This window comes from Heterodontus francisci, chromosome 7 (genome assembly GCF_036365525.1).
Source record: "Heterodontus francisci isolate sHetFra1 chromosome 7, sHetFra1.hap1, whole genome shotgun sequence".
Taxonomy (NCBI): Eukaryota; Metazoa; Chordata; class Chondrichthyes; order Heterodontiformes; family Heterodontidae; genus Heterodontus; species Heterodontus francisci.
Window position 1 is genome coordinate 42,700,937 of NC_090377.1, and position 15,519 is coordinate 42,716,455.

Sequence of the window (15,519 nt, forward strand, 5' to 3'; positions counted from 1 at the left end):
CCTTATTTTTAAACTGTGCCTCCTAGTTTTAGTCTTTCCCATAAAGGGAAACATCCTTTCAACATCCGCCCTGTCAAGTCCCCTCAGGATCTATCACCTTTCATCCTTCTAAACTCCAGTGAATACAGACCCAACCTGTCCAACCTTTCCTCATAAGATAAAGGTAGTGGAGGGAATGAACATTCAATGTGGTGGAAGGGATGCTGATGAAGCAGACTAATTGTCCTGGATTGTGTCGAGCCTCTTGATTGTTGCAGCTTCATTCAGCAAGGCAAATGGACAGTGGTAAGACTTTGCGGAGTCAGGAGGTGTCACAGACTACTCAACCCTCAGGATGTTGATGGCTGTGTTTCAGCGATGGTAATGCCGTTGAATTTCTAGGGGAAGTGCTTTATCTCTGTCGTGTTGGAGACGGTCTTTGCCTGGCACTTGCATGGCGCGAATGTTACATGCCACTTATCAGTCCAGGCCTCTATGTTGACCAGGTATTGCTGCATGCAGACACGGACTGCTTTCTTATCTGAAGAGTTGTGAACAGAACTGAACACTGTGCATTAGTCAGCAAGAATTCCCATTTCTGACATGTTAGGAAGCAGGTCATTGATGTAGAAACTGAAGATGGTTGGGCTTAGGATACTGCCCTGAGGAACTCCTGCAGTGATGTCCTGAGGCTGAGATGATTGATTGGCTTCCAACCACAACCATCTTCCTTTGCGCTAGGCATGACTCCAAACAGTGGAGAGTATTCCCATTGACTTCAGTTTTACTAGGGCTTTTTGATGCCACACTTGGTTAAATGCTGCCTTGAGGTCAAGGGCTGTCACTCTCACCTCATCTCTTGAGTTCAGCTCTTTCGTCCATGTCTAGGACAAGGCTGTAATGAGGTCAGGAGCCAAGTGGTCCTGGTGGAACCCAAACTAAGTATCAGTGAGCAGGTTATTATTGAGTAAGTGACACTTGATAGCACTATCAACGAAACCTTTCCATCACTCTGCTTGATGGCTGAAAGTAAACTAATAGAACAGTAATTGGCAGATTGGATTTGTCCTTTTAGTGGACAGGACATATCTGATCAATTTTCCACATTGTCAGGTAGATGCCAGTGTTGTAGCTGTACTGGAACAGCTTGGCTAGAAACGCTGCTAATTGTGGAGCACAAGTCTTCTGTACTACTGCCGGGGCTCTTAGCCTTTGCTGTGTCCAGTTTGCTCAGCCGTTTCTTGATATCATGTGGACTGAACTGAATTGGCTGAAGACTAACATGTAATGGTGGGAACTCGGAGAAAGCCGAGTCAGCACTTATGGCTGAAGAGAATTGCAAACGCTTCAGCCTTGTCTTTTGCACTCATGCTGGGTTCTGCCATCATAGAAGATGGAGATATTCATGAAGCCTCCTTCTCCTTTAGTTATTTAATTGTCCACTGCCATTTACAGCTGTACGTGGCAGGATTGCAGAATTTTGATCTGATCCATTTGTTGTGGGATTGCTTAGCTCTGCCTTTGGCATGCTGCTTCTGCTGTTTAACATGCATGTAGTCTAAAGCCTGGCTCAGGTATAAAATTAAAACCCGACCCAGGCCCAACCCGACAACAACCAACCCAAACCCGACCCGGGCCCAAGTCCTTTAATTTTTTTTAATGCCTGACCCAACCCAAAAATAACAAACATATCATTAAAACAGAAAAAAAATCATAGATTAAAACAAAAACAATACGAAACAAAACAGCTCAGCCCGACCCGCCCCAGCCTGAATGCTAGGTGCAGAATGCAGACCCGAACCCGACACTTAGTCGGGTTTGGTCAGGTTCGGGTCGGGTAGGCAGGCTTTAATGTAGTCCTATGTTAAAGCTTCAACAGGTTGGTCCCCTCCCTTTTAGGTACACCTGCTGCTGCTCCTGGCATGCTTTTCTTCACTCCTCATTGAACCAGGGTTGGTCCCCTGGCTTGATGCTAATGGTAGAGTGAGAGATATGCCATGAGGTTAAAGATTGCTTCTGTTGATGGCCTACAGAATCTCATGGGTACCCAGTTTTGAGTTGCTCAATCTGTTCTGAATCTATCACATTTAGCACAGTTGGCGTAGCACACAATGCAATGGAGGGTCTCCTCCGTGTGAAGACGGGACTTTGTCTCCAGAAGGACTGTGCAGTCAACACTCCTACCATACCGTCATGGGCAAATGCATCTGTGACAGTGAGATTGGCGAGGATGAAGTCGTATAGGTTTTCCCTCGTATTGGTTCCCTCACCACCTATCACAGTCCCAGTCTGATAGCTATGACCTTCAGGGCTTGGTCAGTCATGGTACTACTAGGCCACTCTTGGTGATGGGCATTGAAGTCCAAAGAACATTCTGTGCCCTTGCTCCCTTTTGTGCTGCTTCCAAGTGGTGCTCAACATGGAGGAATACTGATTTATCAGTTGATGGAGGGAGGTAGGTGATAATCAGCGGGAGGTTTCCTTGCCCATATTTGACCTGATGCCAATGGACTTCATGTGTGCAGAGTCAATGTTCAGGACTCCCAAGGCCACTTCCTTCTGATTGTGTACCACTGTGCTGCCACTTTGGTGGCCTGTCCTGCTGTTGGTGCAGGACATACCCAGGGATGGTGATGGGGAAATCTGGGATGTTAGTTGAGAAGTATGATTCTGTGAGTATGACTATGTCAACCTGTTGCTTGACTAGTCTTTGGGACATCACTCTTAATGTTAGCACAAGTCCCCAGATGTTAGTGAGGAGGACTTTGCAGGGTTGACTGGGCTGGATGTGTCTTTGTCCTGTCTGGTGCCTAGGTTAGTCTCAGCACTATTGCAACCTTCACTTCTCACACCTCACATCTTGCTCACATCTTGCACACAACTATTCGACCATGACAGGCACATTCTGAAAATGGATAACTAGGCTGCCACTAATGCACTCTTCTTTCTGCGGAAGAAGATCACACATAATAAGAGGCAGGAGGCAACTGGAGAAACTAGACACCACCTGCACACCTGAGAAGGATAAAAGCAAAATACTGCGGATGCTGGAAATCTGAAACAAAAACAAGAAATGCTGGATTCACTCAGCAGGTCTGGCAGCATCTGTGGAAAGAGAAGCAGAGTTAACGTTTCGGGTCAGTGACCCTTCTTCGGAACTGACAAATATTAGAAAAGTCACAGATTATAAACAAGTGAGGTGGAGGTTGGGCAAGAGATAACAAAGGAGAAGGTGCAGATTGGACCAGGCCACATAGCTGACCAAAAGGTCACGGAGCAAAGGCAAACAATATGTTAATGGTGTGTTGAAAGACAAAGCATTAGTACAGATTAGGTGTGAATATACTGAATATTGAACATCAGCAAGTGCAAACCTGAAGAAAAACAACCTGAAAAAAACAGTGGGTAAGCAAACTGAACAAACTAAGATGAAATGAAATAAATGCAAAAAAAGATTGTAAAAAATGTAAAAAGGAATGCAAAAAAAAAGGAAGAAAAAATGACTAAAAATGAAAGTAAAATGGGGGGCTGTCATGCTCTGAAATTATTGAACTCAATGTTCAGTCCGGCAGGCTGTAGTGTGCCTAATCGGTAGATGAGATGCTGTTCCTCGAGCTTGCGTTGATGTTCACTGGAACACTGCAGCAATCCCAGGACAGAGAAGTGAGCATGAGAGCAGGGGGGAGTGTTGAAATGGCAAGCAACCGGAAGCTCAGGGTCCTGCTTGCGGACTGAGCGGAGATGTTCCGCAAAGCGGTCACCCAGTCTGCACTTGTTCTCCCCAATGTAGAGGAGACCACACTGTGAGCAGCGAATACAGTATACTACATTGAAAGAAGTACAAGTAAATCGCTGCTTCACCTGAAAGGAGTGTTTGGGGCCTGGGATAGTGAGGAGAGAGGAGGTAAATGGGCAGGTATTACACCTCCTGCGATTGCAAGGGAAGGTGCCCTGGGACGGGGACGAGGTGGTGGGGGTAATGGAGGAGTGGACCAGGGTGTCGCGGAGGGAACGATCCCTTCGGAATGCTGACAGGGGAAGGGAGGGGAAGATGCGACTGGTAGTGGCATCACGCTGGAGGTGGCGAAAATGGCGGAGGATGATCCTTTGGATATGGAGGCTGGTGGGATGAAAAGTGAGGACAAGGGGAACCCTGTCACGGTTCTGGGAGGGAGGGGAAGGGGTGAGGGTAGAGGTGCGGGGAATGGGTCGGACACGGTTGAGGGCCCTGTCAACCACAGAGGGGGGAAATCCTCGGTTGAGGAAAAAGGTCATATCAGAAGCACCGTCATGGAAGGTAGCATCATCAGAGCAGATGCGTCGGAGACGGAGAAACTGGGAGAATGGAATGGAGTCCTTACAGGAGGTAGGGTGTGAAGAAGTGTAGTCGAGGTAGCTGTGGGGGTCAGTGGGCTTATAATGGATATTGGTAGACAACCTATCCCCAGAGATGGAGACAGAGAAGTCGAGGAAGGGAAGGGAAGTGTCAGAGATGGACCATGTAAAGGTGAGAGAAGGGTGGAAGAGGAAGGGAGGTTGGAGACGGGCTGGTAGTTTGCAAGGATAGTGGGGTCAAGGGTTGTTTTTTTTTGAAGAGAGTGGTGTTTTCTCAGATTTAAAGAAGAGAGGGACAACACCCGAAGAGACAGAACCCTTACCAATATCGAGCGACATGGGGACCAGGAGGGGAGTTGGGTGATCAGTTTAGTGGGAATAGGATCGAGGGAGCAGGACGTGGATCTCATGGACAAGATGAGCTTAAAGCTGGCACATGGGAAGATAGGAGAAAAACTAGAGAAAGATGCGAGTTCAAGGTTAGGGCAGGGAGGAGCATTGGAGGAAGTTTGGCCAGGTGGGCTAGTGAGAGGGAGGGATGTGGCAGAGGCAGCTGATTGGATGTCTCGACCTGAGTGACAGAGAAGTCCATGAGTTCCTTGCACTTATTGTTGGAGGTGAGAATGGTGGGGACAGGAGAAAGGGATTAAAGAATATGCCAGCATCGAACTCCATGGCGAACCTCAGACGGGGCCATCTTCAGGTCACTGCGCCATGGATCCCAATGTCAAGGGTCCTTACAATCCAGCCCAATGTGGGGGAAACCTGCTTTGCATGTAAAACCTATTGCTTTCTTGTCCTGTTTCGGTTGGTCCAATGGGATATAGATTTTCCACCTGGAATAGTTAACGTTGTACACCTTACTGATGCAGCAGTGAAAAGCAAACTGCAAAGTGTTCTTGATGTCACATGCTGCAGCCTGGGACTTGCCTGTGGCATACAGGTTAAGGGCCTTGATAGCCACTGCCAGTACTGTCCTTACCCTGGTTTGGAGCTGGACCAGGTGAGTTGACTCCATGGGCATAATTTCCAGACACTGATTAATTTCGTGCCGCTGGCTGGTGTGCCAGTTTGCTGGCACCATTCCACCCCTGAGCCATTTTCAGGAAGGCCAGATCGGGCATGGAACAGCTTCCTTCCTGCAAGTGGTGCGTAGCTTGTTAAGATAATTAAGAAGCCATTGATCTGAGGCAGACTGGAATTTTCTAGTCGGCCTGCAGATCTGCCCCAGCGTCAGGAGCACAGTCTCCTGGTGACTGGGTGGGGGGAGGGGCAGGGGTGATGCCAGCGCTCCGGAGTGACTTTGTGCTCCCTACCGACATGTCCACAGGCCACCCCCTGTGGAATGGTTGTCCCTCCACATTGCTGGTCTGGCAGCTGTGAACATTTTTTAATCAAAAAGTTTTTAAAATGCTGAGAGGACGCCTCAGGATGGAGGTGCCCTCTCTCACCTTTACCTGCAATGACAGGCTGCAGCTCCCTCTGGGCTAGAGGGCCTCCTATTCGCCTTCGAACATCGAAAGCCCGCCCACTGTAATTAATTGGACAGCAAGCGCGCTCTCTGGCGACTAATTGGCCAATCCAGGCAAAATCGATGCCAGGTTGCCTGCCCTTGACACGGTGCTTGGTCGGGAACTGCATTTGACCCTGACATCAGGGTCCCAACCCAAAACGGAAAATCTTACCACATGACTGCATCCTTGGTGAGGTGCAGGCATCTCGCATGTTGCTCCTCGGTCGAGTTGAGGTGTGAGAACTGCTCTCCAAAGACCTCTTCTAGGAATGGCCTCCTAAGGCATGCCCTTCTACTGGGAGCTCAGGCTGACTGCTGTTTCTTTGCTGCCCCTAACAAGACCATTGATGAGTGAAATAAAATACTTGCAAGAACCAGCACAAAATTGTTCCTGGAAATCTTGAAGTCAGTAGTGGAAATGAAAAAATTGGCAAAAAAAAGTCCGAGCAACTAACCTGTATTGTAGGAGATATGCCCTCTAAATAGCACTGATTACTAAAACCATGAGTTTATAATGTGGCTAATCAGGCTATAGGGCAAAGCAATTTCTCAGAAGGACATCCACTATTGGACTCATTATTATTATGAGTTTTGTGAATAGTTCCAGCACATGCCCCGGATGCCTAAGGAGGTGCCCAATCCAATTGGCACAGATAGATGTGTGCATGGCGCCCACCATATTGGATCATTAGGCATCTATTTCACACTTGAAAAGCATGCACAGTGCAATCCAGTTTCTAAGCTTTTATGTTTTATTCTGCTTTTGTTCATCTGAAAATTTGATGGGATTTTTTTAATGTTCAGCTGTTTCTTCCTGCCAAGCTGCATATATAATATGTAACTGGATGCAGAAGCACACAATAGTTAAAAATGAGCAACCATAAATAAAAATTTATAATGTTGAGAAGGTATATATCATATAAACGTCAAATATACAATGTTCCATAAATTGAGAGTATTATAATTAAGTCTTGTCTTAACAAAGAAAATCACATATTTGACACATTCTGTTTCCAAGCTACTTAAAATTTTCTGTGGGAGATGAAGATTTCACGCAGCCAGTTTTTACAGATTGTACTGACGTCAGTCCTGTGATTTTAGATTTTATCTTTCCAAATACTGCAACCTGCAAACCTTCTTGATCTAATAATCTCAATGCAAAAATTGAGCTGCTTTCAAATACAAATTTTGGCAAGCTAAATCTTATTCTGAACTTAACAATCTAATTTATGTTAACAGCTGAGTAAAATTTAGAGCTGTTAAATTGTGTAAGGGTGAGGGCTTGCCCCGGTACCCAAAAAAGCCTCAAGTCAGATGTCTCGTACAAACGAGCAATCTTTATTTATGAGCATGTAAGGAGAAGTCCTACTCTCACGATTGATTGTTCCAGTAGTTATTTTGTACAGTTTTACAGGAGGTTTACTTGATAAAGTGTTTCCTAATTACATCATCTCCCATCTATTGCCTTCCCTGATTCCATCCTGTCTTGGTTATATTATTCACCTCGTCAACCTCTTGATTACCCTATTCATAGGATTCTTAGGTCTTCATATAATTCGTTGTTCCCCCTCCTGAGCTCGTTACCTTCTGCTTAGGTATTCATATAATTCGGGTATCTAGCAGGCAAGCTTTCTCAAGTTACAGGGGCCTAAGTTATGTCAAGTATCCCATAGTTCCCTATGCCAGTCTCCCCTACAGATCCCCCTTTTGGCCCTTGGCCAGCACCTGGCCCAAGGTAGCCATTACCCTAGAATCTTCTGCCTGTCGAATAATCCGGGGATCCTGCTGGTTTCGATGAGCTTCGGATCCTTTCCTAGCGTCGTCTTATGACCTCACCTGTGTGCAAGTGACCAGGCTTAATCTGGGATTGATACTTTGTATTGTGCGACATAAATTACAGCAATAAATTAATAAATTATAGGTTTGGAAGGTGCTGTTTAAGGAGACTTGGTGCATTGCTGCAGTGCATCTTGTAGATGGTACACACTGCTGCCACTGTGCGTCGGTGGTGGAGGGAGTGAATGTTTGTAGATGGAGTGCCAATCAAGAGGGCTGCTTTGTCCTGGATGGTGTCGAGCTTCTTGAGTGTTGTTGGAGCTGCACCCATCCAGGCAAGTGGAGAGTATTCCATCACACTCCTGACTTGTGCCTTGTAGATGGTGGACAGGCTTTGGGGAGTCAGGAGGTGAGTTACTCGCCTCAGGATTCCTCGCCTCTGACCTGCTCTTGTAGCCACGGTATTTATATGGCTACTTCAGTTCAGTTTCTGGTCAATGGTAGCCCCTAGGTTGTTGATAGTGGGGGATTCAGCGATGGTAATGCTGCTAAATGTCAAGGGGAGATGGTTAGATTCTCTCTTTTTGGAGATGGTCATTGCCTGGCACTTGTGTGGCGCGAATGTTACTTGCCACTTATCAGCCCAAGCCTGGATATTGTCCAAGTCTTGCTGCATTTCTACACGGACTGCTTCAGTATCTGAGGAGTCACAAATGGTGCTGAACATTGTGCAATCATCTGCGAACATCCCCACTTCTGACCTTATGATTGAAGGAAGGTCACTGATGAAGTAGCTGAAGATGGTTGGGCCTAGGACACTACCCTGAGGAACTCCTGCTCAGATGATTGACCTCCAACAACCACAGCCATCTTCCTTTGCGCTAGGTATGACTCCAGCCAGCGGAGGGTTTTCCCCTGATTCCCATTGACCTCAGTTTTGCTCAGGCTCCTTGATGCCAAACTCGGTCAAATGCTGCCTTGATGTCAAGGGCAGTCACTCTCACCTCACCTCTTGAGTTCAGCCCTTTTGTCCATGTTTGAACCAAGGCTGTAATGCAGTCAGGAGCTGAGTGGCCCTGGTGGAACCCAAACTGAGCGTCACGGAGCAGGTTATTGCTAAGCAAGTGCTGCTTGATGGCACTGTTGATGACACCTTCCATCACTTTACTGATGATTGAGAGTAGGCTGATGGGGCAGTAATTGGCTGGGTTGGATTTGTCCTGTTTTTTGTGTACAGGACATACCTGGGCAATTTTCCACATTGCAGGGTAGATGCCAGTGTTGCAGCTGTACTGGAACAACTTGGCTAGGGGCGCAGCAAGTTCTGGAGCACAGGTCTTCAGTACTATTGCCGGAATATTGTCAGGGCCCATAGCTTTTGCAGTATCCAGTGCCTTCAGTCGTTTCTTGATATCACGCGGAGTGAATCGAATTGGCTGAAGTCTGGCATCTGTGATGCTGGGAACTTCAGGAGGAGGCCGAGATGGATCATCAACTCGGCACTTCTGGCTGAAGATTGTTGCAAATGCTTCAGTCTTATCTTTTGCACTGATGTGCTGGGCTCCCCCATCATTGAGGATGGGGATACTTGTGGAGCCACCTCCTCCAGTTAGTTGTTTAATAGTCCACCACCATTCACGACTGGATGTGGCAGGACTGCAGAGCTTAGGTCTGATCCGTTGGTTATGGGATCGCTTAGCTCTGTCTATCGCATACTGCTTACGCAGTTTGGCACGCAGGTAGTCCTGTGTTGTTGCTTCACCAGGTTGACCCCTTATTTTGAGGTATGCCTGGTGCTGCTCCTGGCATGCCCTCCTGCACTCTTCATTGAACCAGGGTTGGTCTCCTGGCTTGATGGTAATGGTAGAGTGGGGGATATGCCAGGCCATGAGGTTACAGATTGTGGTTGAGTACAATTCTGCTGCTGCTGATGGCCCACAGTGCCTCAAAGATGTCCAGTTTTGCATTGCTAGATCTGTTCGAAATCTATCCCATTTAGCACGGTGATAGTGCCACACAACACGATGGACAGTATCCTCAATGTGAAGGCGGGACTTCATCTCCACAAGGACTGTGTGGTGGTCACTCCTACCAATACAGTCATAGACAGAAGTATCTGCAGCAGGCAGATTGGTGAGGACGAGGTCAAGTATGTTTTTCCCTCTTGTTGGTTCCCCCACCACCTGCCGCAGACTCAGTCTAGCAGCTATTTCCTTTAGGATTCGGCCAGCTCGGTCAGTAGTGGTGCTACCGAGCCACTCTTGGTGATGGACATTGAAGTCCCCCACCCAGAGTACATTCTGTGCCCTTGCCACCCTCAGTGCTTCCTCCAAGTGGTGTTCAACATGGTGGAGTACTGAGTCATCAGCTGAGGGAGGGCAGTAGGTGGTAATCAGTAGGAGGTTACCTTGCCCATGTTTGACCTGATGCCATGAGACTTCATGGGGTCCGGAGTCGATGTTGAGGACTCCCAGGACAACTCCCTCCCTACTGTAGACCACTGTCCCGCCACCTCTAGTGAGTCTGTCCTGCCGGTGGGACAGGACATACCCAGGGATAATGATTGCAGCATCTGGAACATTGTCTGTAAGGTATGATTCCGTGAGTATGACTATTTCAGGCTGTTGCTTGACTAGTCTGTGGGACAGCTCTCCCAACTTTGGCACAACCCCCCAGATGTTAGTAAGGAGGACTTTGCAGGGTCGACGGGGCTGGGTTTGCCGTTGTAGTTTCCAGTGCCTAGGTCGATGCCGGGTGGTCCGTCCGGTTTCATTCCTTTTTATTAACTTCGTCGCGGTTAGGTACAACTGAGTGGCTTGCTGAGCCATTTCAGAGGGCATGTAAGAGTTAACCACATTGCTGTGAGTCTGGAGTCACATGTAGGCCAGACCAGGTCAGGACAGCAGATTTCCTATACCAGCACCTTCCCTCTGCCAACTAGAAGGACAGGGGCAGCAAATACATGGGAACACCACCACCTGCAAGTTCCCCTCCAAGTCACACACCGTCCTGACTTGGAACTATATCGCCGTTCCTTCACTGTCGCTGGGTCAAAATCCTAGAACTCCCTTCCTAACAGCACTGTGGGTGTACCTACCCCAAATGGACTGCAGCCGTTCAAGAAGGCAGCTCACCACCACCTTCTCAAGGGCAATTAGGGATGGGCAATAAATACTGACCTAGCCAGCGTCGCCCACATCCCATGAATGAATAAAAAATAAATAAATTTTCGTCAAGCCTGCAGTACTCCCAGGGTACACCACTTCAGTCCCTCCTTTTGGCCCTCGGCTACCAGCAAGATGGCCAACTAAGGCTAAGTGCTCCTTGCTCCATCACTGTTGGTCAGACTTCTTTGGCCTCCTTGTCTCGAGAGACAATGGGTAAGCGCCTGGAGGTGGTCAGTGGTGTGTGGAGCAGCGCATGGAGTGGCTATAAAGGCCAATTCTAGAGTGACAGGCTCTTCCACAGGTGCTGCAGAAAAATTTGTTTGTCGGGGCTGTTACACAGTTGGCACTCTCCTTGCGCCTCTGTCTTTTTTCCTGCCAACTGCTAAGTCTCTTTGACTCGCCACACTTTAGCCCCGCCTTTATGGCTGCCCGCCAGCTCTGGCGAACGCTGGCAACTGACTCCCACGACTTGTGATCAATGTCACAGGACTTCATGTCGCGTTTGCAGAAGTCTTTAAATTGGAGACATGGACGGCCGGTGGCGAGCTCGCTGTACAATGTGTCTTTGGGGATCCTGCCATCTTCCATGTGGCTCACATGGCCAAGCCATCTCAAGCGCCGCTGACTCAGTAGTGTGTATAAGCTGGGGATGTTGGCGGCCTCGAGGACTTCTGTGTTGGAGATACGGTCCTGCCACCTGATGCCAAGTATTCTCCGGAGGCAGCGAAGATGGAATGAATTGAGACGTCGCTCTTGGCTGACATACGTTGTCCAGGCCTCGCTGCCAAAGAGCAAGGTACTGAGGACACAGGCTTGATACACTCGGACTTTTGTGTTCCGTGTCAGTGTGCCATTTTCCCACACTCTCTTGGCCAGTCTGGACATAGCAGTGGAAGTCTTTCCCATGCGCTTGTTGATTTCTGCATCTAGAGACAGGTTACTGGTGATAGTTGAGCCTAGGTAGGTGAACTCTTGAACCACTTCCAGAGCATGGTCGCCAATATTGATGGATGGAGCATTTCTGACGTCTTGCCCCATGATGTTCGTTTTCTTGAGCTTGATGGTTAGGCCAAATTCATTGCAGGCAGCCGCAAACCTGTCGATGAGACTCTGCAGTCACTCTTCTGTGTGAGATGTTAAAGCAGCATCGTCAGCAAAGAGGAGTTCCCTGATGAGGACTTTCCGTACTTTGGACGTCACTCTTAGACGGGCAAGGTTGAACAACCTGCCCTCTGATCTTGTGTGGAGGAAAATTCCTTCTTCAGAGGACTTGAACGCATGTGAAAGCAGCAGGGAGAAGAAAATCCCAAAAAGTGTGGGTGCGAGAACACAGCCCTGTTTCACACCACTCAGGATAGGAAAGGGCTCTGATGAGGAGCCACCATGTTGAATTGTGCCTTTCATATTGTCATGGAATGAGGTGATGATACTTAGTAACTTCAGTGGACATCCAATCTTTTCTAGTAGTCTGAAGAGACCACGTCTGCTGACGAGGTCAAAGGCTTTGGTGAGATCAATGAAAGCAATGTAGAGGAGCATCTGTTGTTCGCGGCATTTCTCCTGTATCTGACGAAGGGAGAACAGCATGTCGACGGTCGATCTCTCTGCACAAAAGCCACACTGTGCCTCAGGGTAGATGCGCTCGGCCAGCTTCTGGAGCCTGTTTAGAGCGACTCGAGCAAAGACTTTCCCCACTATGCTGAGCAGGGAGATTCCACGGTCGTTGTTGCAGTCACCGCGGTCACCTTTGTTTTTATAGAGGACGATATTGGCATCGCGCATGTCCTGAGGTACTGCTCCCTCGTCCCAGCACAGGCATGGCAGTTCATGTAGTGCTGAGCGTATAGCAGGCTTGGCACTCTTGATTATTTCAGGGGTAATGCTGTCCTTCCCAGGGGCTTTTCCACTGGCTAGAGGACCAATGGCATCACTGAGTTCCAATTTTGTTGGCTATATGTCCAGCTCATCCAAGACTGGTAGAGGCTGGGCTGCGTTGAGGACAGTCTCAGTGACAACATTCTCCCTGGAGTACAGTTCTCGGTAGTGCTCAACCCAGCGGTCCATTTGTTTGCGTTGGTCAGTGATTATGTCCCCTGATTTAGATTTGAATGGGCGATCTTCTTGATGGTTGGCCCAAGGGCTCTCTTAATGCCATCATACATTCCTCTGATGTTTCCGGTGTGGCCAGACTGGTGGTTAGATTTTCACGGTTGCATTTTCTAAATTATGTCTAACATCTCACTTTAGGTGCCAGGGTACAACATTCAACTGTGGGTCCGATAGCATTTAGCAACTGCATCACTACCGGTACATAGGAATCAATTCTAATCCAGGGGTTAACGTCCACCCTAATACCCCAGTCCCAAACCGCCTCCCACCATGATGCATCCTCCAGTTCGGCTACCACATCCTCTCCCAGTTGCTTGACCTCCTGTTGGATTCGTTAATACTGCTTCATTGCTGTCCGGGCTACTTCCTTCACCTTCAGTAGATGTTCCTGCAGTTTAGGGATTCATTTCCCCTCGGGAAGCAGGTATCTCAACGTCCTCCGTTAGACCATCGGTTATGCTCATCCACTCCCTACGGGGAGGCCGGATGTGAGTTATTGCCGAATGTCGTTGGGCCCCGGGGTGGAAGCAGAAACTTGAGTTTATTACTGGACAGTGGATGTTACCGTACTGGTATTAAGGTTCGTTGGTGATCCCGCAGCATTCCCCTTCTCTACCATGTGCCACCTGCGTTGGTTCATGGCGGGCACTGGAAATTTCAAGGGTACAGTTTAGGGTGGTATTAAAACCATGCGCGGGTCTCGTCCCTATCTCTATGGGATGTGGACAAACAACATTATTCCCTACACCGAGCCAGTGAGATCCCACAAAGAGGGAATCTCTCTGGGTCACGTATTTGGGTACGAGGTAGTACTTTGGCCAATTGCTATCTCCCATGATCCCTGTATTCTCTCCCCTGAGAAGGGTTTGGATGCCCCTGGTTCTTTAGTGTTTTGCTAGTATGTTGGTTAAATTCAAATCTAACTTAAAATTCCATTTAAACATTGCTCAATATGATTTATAAGTCAGCAAGCTCATTATCGCTAACAGTCGTAATTCATGAATAAATGCCAACTGGCTCTACACAATTATTCTAGCAATTCAATTTTTTAAATTAAGAGTTACAATTGAATCAGTGAATCTGGCTATGTAGTTCAGCCACGAAACTAGCCAATGTGCTCATGTACACTTAATGGAGCTTAGAGGATTGGAGGACAGCCATTATTTAAGAAGGGTAGCAGGGATAAACCAGGTAATTACAGGCTGGTGAGTCTAACATCAGTGGTAGGGAAAATATTGTAAAAAATTCTGAGGGACAGGATTAATCTCCACTTGGAGAGGCAGGGATTAATCAGGGATAGTCAGCATAGCTTTGTCAGGAGGAGATCGTGTCTATCTAACTTGATTGAATTTTTTGAGGCGGTGATGAAATGTGTAGATGAGGGTAAAGCAGTCGATGTAGTCTATATGGACTTCAGTCAGGCTTTTGATAAGGTCCCGCATGGGAGATTAGTGAAGAAGGTAAGAGCTCTTGGAATCCAGGGCAATTTGGCAAATTGGATCCAAAATTGGCTTAGTGGCAGGAGGCAGAGGGTAATGGTCGAGGGTTGTTTTTGCGAGTGGAAGCCTGTGACCAGTGGTGTACCGCAGGGATTGGTGCTGGGACCCTTGTTGTTTGTAGTGTATATTAATGATTTAGAAGTGAATATAGGAGGTATGATCGGTAAGTTCGCAGATGACATGAAAATTGGTGGTGTCGTAAATAGTGAGGAGGAAAGCCTTAGTTTATAGGACGATATAGATGGACTGGTGAGATGGGCGGAGCAGTGGCAAATGGAATTTAATCATGAGAAGTGTGAGGTGATGCATTTTGGGAGGACCAACAAGGCAAGGAAATATACAATGGATGGTAGGACCATCGGAAGTACAGAGGGTCAGAGGGACCATGGTGTACTTGTCAATAGATCACTGAAGGCAGCAGCACAGGTAGGAAAGCATATGGGATACTTGCCTTTATTAGCCGAGGCATAGAATATAAGAGCAGGGAGGTTATGATGGAGCTATATAAAACGCAAGTTCGGACACAGCTGGAGTAACATGTACAGTTCTGGGCACCACACTATAGGAAGGATGTGATTGCACTGGAGAGGGTGCAGAGGAGATTCACCAGGATGTTGCCTGGGCTGGAGCATTTCAGCTATGAAGAGAGACTGAAAAGGCTGGGGTTGTTTTCCTTAGAGTAGAGAAGGCTGAGGGGAGATATGACTGAGGTATACAAAATTATGAGCGGCATTGATAGGTTAGATATGAAGGAACTTTTTCCCTTAGCGGAGAGGGCAATAATCAGGGGGCATAGATTTAAGATAAGGTGCAGGAGGTTTAGAGGGGATTTGAGGAAAAAAAATTTCACCCAGAGGGTGGTTGGAATCTGGAACGCACTGCCTGAAGAGGTGGTGGAGGCAGGAACCCTCACAACATTTAAGAAGTATTTAGATAAGCACTTGAAATGCCGTAGCATACAAGGCTACGGGCCAAGTGCTGGAAAATGGGATTAGAATAGTTAGGTGCTTGATGGCCGGCCCTGACATGATGGGCCAAAGGGCCTGTTTCTGTGCTGTATAACTCTATGACTCTATGAGCCTAACAACCTCTCTCGTTCAGGATACAAATAATGGACAGATTACCCAAAATGGGAGCCTGC

General features: G+C 47.7%; 1 protein-coding gene across 5 annotated transcripts in view; it reads left to right on the forward strand.

Annotated features, from left to right (window-relative positions):
* The window catches only part of zranb3 (zinc finger, RAN-binding domain containing 3), a 171,643-nt gene that overhangs the window by 113,354 nt on the left and 42,770 nt on the right, over nt 1-15,519 (forward strand). The window lies entirely within an intron of this gene.